Here is an 8,114-nt window from a genome sequence, read left to right as displayed (position 1 = left end):
TTGATTGCACAGCCTGGCTTGGATGTGGCCAGCACAAAAAGTTGTCTATTAACCAATACTGTTAATTTCAAAACTTTTTTTTTTTTTTTAAAGAAAGAAACATTCCTGAGGATGGAGTTGTGCTACTAAAGTTCATTATGCAAAGCAGAAATGTATGGAGTGTGCTGGAAGGTTTATTCACACACTCCAGCTTTTCAAAGCAATAATTCATTGTGGCATTTTGCATTGGTGGCTAAAAGACTCCAAGGGACACATCCAGGCCATTGTGTTAGAAAAGCATTGTTCAGAAAAAAGTAACAAACTGTCCTTCAGATACAGGACAGGCCTTTGTCACCCCTTTGTTTTTGATTGCAAAATTAGATTTCTTGCTATCATTAAAGCTGAAAAAAAAACTGATAACAAATTGTTTGACAAAAAATTTACACCAATATCCTTAGGTTTAAATTGCAGAAGTATTATATAGCAGATCTATCATGCACTATGCAGTATTAAATACCAGTTTGGGGAGCTGAGCAAGACTATTTTGGAATGCACACAGGGTTTATCTTCTGTGTAACAAGACTGACCCACATCCTAAATGACCCAAAAAGCAGTGGGATTCGAGGTGATGGGCTGTCCCCACTGCACTGCTGCCCTCCTACAGCTCTTGCCAGCAGGAGTAACAAACCAGACCCTTCAGACACCTTTGAGACCTTAGTTATTATCCTGCCAGTCCATCTCAAGGAACATGCACTAAATAGTTGTTTTTAAACATTATAAATCAGGTATTAATTATAAATCATGCTCTCATTTATCTTCCTTCATCCCATCACACCACGTAAACAAGAGTTATAAATGCTACTTCACATTGATGGGGCAGTCTGTTCCTGCAGTGTGCAAATCACAACCAACCAATCATCCCAGAGGGAATTAATTTGATATTGCACTATAATGCAGTACACAAAGCGTACCACTTCAGAAGTAATTCATTTATGTAGTAACTATGCCAATAACATGAAATACCATGTTTCTGTCATCACTTTACTGACTAATTTTCCACAAGTTTCATGATTAAGTCTTTTAATCACATTTTTATATATATAAAAAGAGAATATTTGGTTACATTTCATTACATGAGTTCTTCAATGGTATTACTCTTATGTGATTTAAAGCAGTTTTGAAAAAAAACTCAGAGTAATTTAAGCCTATATTTTTCCCAATGGATAATAGTCTTTTAGTCTCTATTTCTGAGCCCAAATCATTGTAGAATCTATCACTGATTACTATGTCCCTAAAATCTTAAAGAAACAACTAATTTTTATTTTAGAGTACTGAAATTAGGAGAGACACAACTCCCTTCAAGAAACTCATAACAGAATAGCACCAACTGAACTCCAGGCTCCTCGGCTCCCTTTTCCATACTGTCATAAAATAGTTTGGGCTGGAAGGGACCTTTAAAAGTTGTCTTATCCAACTGTTCCCTGCAATCTTCAACTAGATCAGAAACCTTCAGCTTCCTCTATGATTTAACTCTGAAGTCATTCTCCACGGTATTTCATCACACCACAGCCAGTACCTCAAACTCTTGGTGGTGTACATGGACATGTAGTTTAGGCAGAAACAAGAAAAACAAAGTTTTCAGCTTTAAGGCAATGACATCAAAAGTTGGCCCTGGACATCCTATTGTCTTATTGGAGCAGTTCTAATCTGCATTACAAAAATCTAGATGAATAACCTTATCAGACAGCTGCTGTCATGAGGCAAGTCCAGAGACCAATATATTACAGCAAATAGGAAAAAAAACAGAGGTGGCACAGATTGGTTTCTGTATTAGTAATCACACCCCTCTTACTACATTCCGATTACTATGATTTGTGCTACCTGTTTCAGGTTTCCTTTTGCTAAAAAAAGGCTTCAGAGTGGTTTCTTCTAGTCAATTCTTTAACTAGTAAACTTATATGAAGACTTGATGGTCCCATTTATGTTGGATTGTCCCTGATCTCTTCAGAATTATTAAAAGAATCTGTCAGGAGGCTGGGGAGGACGTTGGGTGTTGATACAAGACACTTCCTCTAATTGTCTCTCTCAGGCACTGCTTTTCATCATCCTGTTTGTCTGCCCTTCTGCAACTGCATGTTTGTCTGACCATTTTTCACTTCAGCAGTTTGTTTTAGGGAAAATAATACATTTTAATATTAAGGCAAACTTATAGCTTCCAGTATAACTATTACTCCATCACAGCTGGGGAAATACCTATGAAAGATTAGTCCACTGCAAAATGAACTTTAACTTGTAAAAATATTGGGGCATAACTCATTTGATTATTCATGGAAAAGTGACAGAAATAATTGTGGCAGCTTTACATGAGAAGGGATCTTTCTACACAAATTCCTGTCTGATTTCTTTCATCCCAATTCCAGTATATGTTAACAAGCTTATTACCCCCTGCTAGAACCCATCATATAAAGATCCTGTTTGTTCCATATTTTGCTGAAATAAGCATTCTCCACTATTTACATCTAGCATGGCAAATTTGAAATCACATAAAATACTGACTGCTGTCTTGGCTAAATAAGTCTCTGTTAGTTCCTCTTTCATCTAGTAATTGAGGTACACTCGCTTAAAAAGAAACGTAATATTTCTCTTTAATACAGTATTATGCAATCTGTATTAAAAAATTCAAACAGAAATATCAATGGAGACCCTATCTGTGAAAACATTCAGCTTGAAGTACTAACTCACAGTGGCAACATTTTAGCAAACTTACCCAATTATATTAATTCTAGCTGGATTATCAGCATGCATAGCATGCATGGGTGTTATTTGTGCCGTGTTCATGCTATGATGACACACAACTTCCACAGAAATAGGTTTAGCCATATGTTTCCTTTTGATTAGCATGTTATCTCTCCACAGCAACTGCATATTGCTAAAGTGCTTTCTTCTGGTCTCCCATCATCTTTGCATCTGCCTGCATGAAACCCAGATAGCTTCACTTCCCTCAGGTCTTGAAAGCACACCATCCCAGCTCCATAGCCAGGTTCAGAAAGGAAAAACAGAAAACACAAGTGCTGTCGCCTTCCAGTCTGCAGGAAAATGCTGAGTAAAACATCCAGCTGCTACACCACTTACACAGTTCCTGAGCTATTTACACAGCCCAGTACATGATGGCTGAGTTTGCTTACAAATACCAAATGCTAATAATAGATGTTACTAAGCTTGTTACTCCTGAGCACAAGAAGGACCACAGTACACACCTGACACAGCCTCCTTCCAAGTCTAGCATCTGCCAAGAGCCACTGCTACTCTCTTGAAAACACTTCTATCTGCAGACCAAAAAGCCAACACACTCCTAACCAAGGAAGCCCATATTCAAATCTCAGCAGGCAAAAGGGGATGCAGTCATGACTGGATTCACAATTCCATCTCAGCCACAAGCATAGGCCTTCCCACAGAAGAGAATGAGAAAGCTTCTAGAAGAGTCTCATCAGCTCAGAATAAAAATTGCAATTATCACTTACCACTTAGAATCACTAATACTTAGACTAATAATTCATTTCTGTAATTAATGGCTGAGCAGGATTTATTCTCTGCCCCAGAGGAATAACAGGCTCCCCCAGTCAAGCTCAAGCTTTGGAGCTCCATGCAACACAGAAAGCACATTATTTCTCAATCACCCCAAACCAAATACACTGAGAGAGTTTGTATCCACAAGCTTCAGCACAGAAAATGAGCTTTCCCTATTTTTCTTTCATCTTGCAAATAGAAATAAATTCCTCTTATCTACTGGAATTAACAAACCACTTGGCAAATAGAGCCTCTAAAACACCCAAGTATCAAGAAATTAGGAAATATATGTTGACATGGAAACAAAAATTCTGTTCATCTACAACCTCCAACTAAAAGGAGGGGGAAAAAAAAAATCTATATTCCAGGCACTTTACACTTAAACTCTCACAGAACATAATTTTTTAAAAAAGAATTCATTTTTACCCTTGACAGGCTAAATCCCTACCTTTCACAGCATTACAGGGAAATGCAAGGAAAAATAGGTACTTCCTTTTATAATTAGGTGAAGTGATTTTTAATTAAAGGTTAACTGTTTTCAGCTGCTTGACATTTGCAGGTAACAATAAAATAAGAATTTATTCTTAAGTAGACCTTACAGGTAGCCAGGAAATAATGATATATTATAATTATAGATTGAGGAGAGATTATTTGTTATGCTGTTCAAATGGATTTGATATCTCTTTTCACAGGGTCACATGTCCATCAAGGTTGGAAGAGACCTTCAAGACCATCTAGTCCCTCATTAAGCATTTAGAAAAGGGCACCACTCAAGGCTTTTTCCTGGAATAAGATTTCTCACTGAGGTTGTCACAGCTTTTCTGCCGTCCTTTAAAGTAGAGAAAACTATGTCAGTATATCTTAAACTGTTTATTCTGAGGAGGGGATAAGAAAGCCACAGCTCCTTGATCTTAAAAAAGAAGGGGGAGGAGCAGCAGCAATGAATATTTAGTTCTGCTTCAATTCCTTCTCCCTTCTGAGGATTTGCATAAATGTGTACTATTTGAAATGTATTTTTATATTTCTATATACATATTCAACTCTTTTCTTTACTAGCATGCCAGAGCACTTCTGGGATAGATAAAAAGACTTTCAAGAAAGAAGCACTTACAACCCTTAACTATACTCTGAAACACTTAATTTGCAGAACTGAAATTTTACCCATCTGTTTGGTGATTCTGCTTAGTGCTAAAAGTGCAGGGCCATGGAAATTTATTTATAGGAGCTTGAATATATGTGGAATACAGATATCTCCTGAGCCAGTTTTGGCATTGAGAAAGTAAATTTTTACTTCTTTAGGCATTCAAAAAGTGGAGAAAATATATTTCAATATGGATTCATTAGAAATGAAGGCTTGCTTTTGGCTTTCCTAATGCTCTGAGGAAGAATATGCCTGAAGGAATATCTGGAAGACCAAAATCAATAGATAGCCATGAGGATAGAAACAATCACAGAATTTCAATTTATCATCCTATAAGCTCTGTTCCATTCACTAAGTGCAACATGGTTTAGTGTCAGAAGTTTCCCCTTTGACCAAGGTAGCCCAAAATACTGTCTTCCTATAGCTTGGGATTTCCAGCCACCAAAATGTCTGCAGTAGAGAAAATTCTGTAGTGATACGTTTGACTTCAACAAATAAGTATAAAAGTCTGGCTTCACATAAAGCTAGCAAAATAATTGGATTTTTTCCAAATTACTGCTGCCCTCTAGTTGAGACACAAAGAAGGGTTTACATGTCCATTTTTTGCAGCTTTAGCTGTTGATCTAAGATATAATTTCTAGTGAAAACATTCCTCTCACATTTATCTTTTTGGACCATTTGGCCACAGGTACCAGAACTAAGTGTATTAAAAGGTGTTTATAAACATAACAAGCACAACATTTTCTGCTTAAGTATCCAACCTTGTATGCCTGAGATAGTACTTCTTATAAGAAGAATAAAGCCTTTAAAAGGAATAGCTCAACACTCAGTCTTGAGAAATATGAGGAAATATTTTCTATTTATCAGGGAAAATCTAAGACAGTGGAACTTTTGTCAATATGAATCTGAAAATCATGAAAACTCTAGATGCTTCCTGTCTGAAATTTGGCCTTGGAACCATCTTACAATTCCATTTATGGACTTTTGATTAAATCAACTTTACTTGCACTGGCCACCACAGACAGTGATGGTGTTAAGGTGTGAATGTGTGGGGGGATGCTATGAAAGATACCTACTAAGTTTGAGGCTATGCAGCTAAACACAAACATTTTAATAAGCATTAACATATTGTGGACTCACTCCATTAAATGCACAGCATGTTTCAAGTCCATTAATTATATTCAGTGATATTTTTTCTACTTTTTCCCATGTTTGAAAAAAAAAAATAAATGTTTCCATTCCCTTTTTTTTTTTTTTTTCCCTAGTTGACATCTGTCCATACAGATGCTATCCACAATCCCCGTGTAAACTTCAAGTTCTCTTTTAGGTAGACTTGGTCCAGGTCATTTCACACAGATTGAGACCTTCCCCTAGTGAAGCCTGGAGAGCAACACTGATAGTAGAGGACAGCTTTGCTGCAGTGAGGACACTGAGAGAAGTATCAGTCACAGCTGCACTCTTCTAGGGCCTGATGTCTCAGGAATGTTCACTGCCAGAGTGGGCTGAAAGCTCCTGCAAGCTGTCACACATCTTCCCAGGCAAAGCCTCACTTAAAGACAGTGCTACATGAGAATTTTATCACTTCAGAAGAGTTTATATTCTGCTGGCATGAGGCTGTATTGTATGTTGTTTTTTTTATATAAGAACAGTGTTAGATATGCAGTGTAGGATGAGGAATGGGAAATCAGCACATCAGGCTGGGCTGAAAAACAGAGTTAAATTGACTAAAGGCCAATGGATTGTAATATCATCTACTCCAAGGGAGAAGCTGTAGCTTCATACAAGTGGTTTTCCAAGGAGTCACATTTGCAAGGGATCACAACTTGCTTAATAAGTGTTAACTTCTCTGCAACAAAAGGGATCACATTATCCTTCTTGTTTACTACAGAAACCACAATATTATTTATATGTTTACTGTTGTATTGATATCAGTGGTTACACAGACTGTGTGACATTGCACTGAAATCCTTGCAAGCTTCATCTGCCATTCCCAAATTAATCAAATTTTTGCCAATGTTTTTTACAAGTGTAGTGACTTTTGTATTATTCATGCTTTGTTTTGGCTCTTCCCCAAACCCTTCTCTGCATTTGTATTCCTGCCCATTTCATTGCTGTAACCTTGGAGTTTGTCATCCTTGTGTATGAATTCTATATGGATGCTCATCACTACCTGCTAGACTTCCTGCCATGTGCAGGCAGCCTGAGACATTAAAATTTATTTGTTCTGACCAACTTTCCAAAAGCTGACTGCTGACATGAGAGAACAGTCCTTGATTGTCTCACTGTAACAAAGATTTCTTTCATCCTCAGCCTTTGTTCCCTTTGATGTTATTTCACGCTTTCTGTTTTCAAAGTTTGCCTGGGAGTTTTATTTGACCTACTGATCATAACACATTTAGGTTTGTAATGGGTAATGGATGTCCAAGTTACAGCTGCTGATGCAGTGTTATATCTTCCCACGGTGTGAGAGTATCAAAGTTATTATTGACATCTTTATAGTGTAGCTCAGACATCTTAATATAGTGCCATGTTATTATTTCATTACGGCTGCTTCACACTAATTCATTATTTATCAACCCATGTGCTTCTGGCTCAGTGAGTAGCTGGCAATTTATTCCCATACCCAGAATCTCATTTTCAGATCCCAGTTTGTTACCCTTATGGAACTTCAGACTTGCCATATGTTTTATTTACTATCAATGTCATTGCAATACAACAGACAGAGTAAGGTGGTGGAGAGGTAACTGCTGGCACTGGCAGCAAACACAAGGGTGGCTTATTTTGCCAACTGCTCCAGTACCAGTAATTCTGTGATATAGTAATTTTAATGTCAAAAACTCAGAACTCAAGATGGAATTAGTCATAAAATTGGAGAAGTTTAAGTCTAGTTACAGGACTGTCACTCAGGTAAAATAGGCCATCTCTGAATTCCTAAGAGGTATATGACACCAGGAAAATAAAACTAGAAATGTTTTTAACACAGAGATGTCTAGGGAGATTTCTTCACACAAAAAAGAATAAGAAAAAAGCTAAAGAGAGGTCATGATAGCATGTCATGTCAGGTTCTTAATCTTCTGTGATACAAAAGAACTTCTATTATTTAATTAATAGGAAAACTACATATTTCTGTAAATTTATATAACATGATTGAAGGATAATTTGTCATTTAAAACATAAGCACTTCAAAATACATTATGGTAAACTGCACGATTTCTTTTGTCTTCCAGAAGACATACCAGCAGTCAAGACAGCAGCTTAGATTGAAAATCAGCCTATAAAGTAGATTTCAGGTTAAAAAGTAAAAATTGCTGGATTCTTAGAAGCTTAAATTCAGTTTTCAGGACTATACAATAAAACTTAAAGACATGAAATACAGAGCTGCACAGTAAGATTTACAAAAGCAGGTCTAATTTATGTGATTTTTTTT

Source organism: Parus major, chromosome 4 (assembly GCF_001522545.3).
Source record: "Parus major isolate Abel chromosome 4, Parus_major1.1, whole genome shotgun sequence".
NCBI classification, from domain to species: domain Eukaryota; kingdom Metazoa; phylum Chordata; class Aves; order Passeriformes; family Paridae; genus Parus; species Parus major.
Note: the sequence above shows the minus strand (reverse complement) of the source record.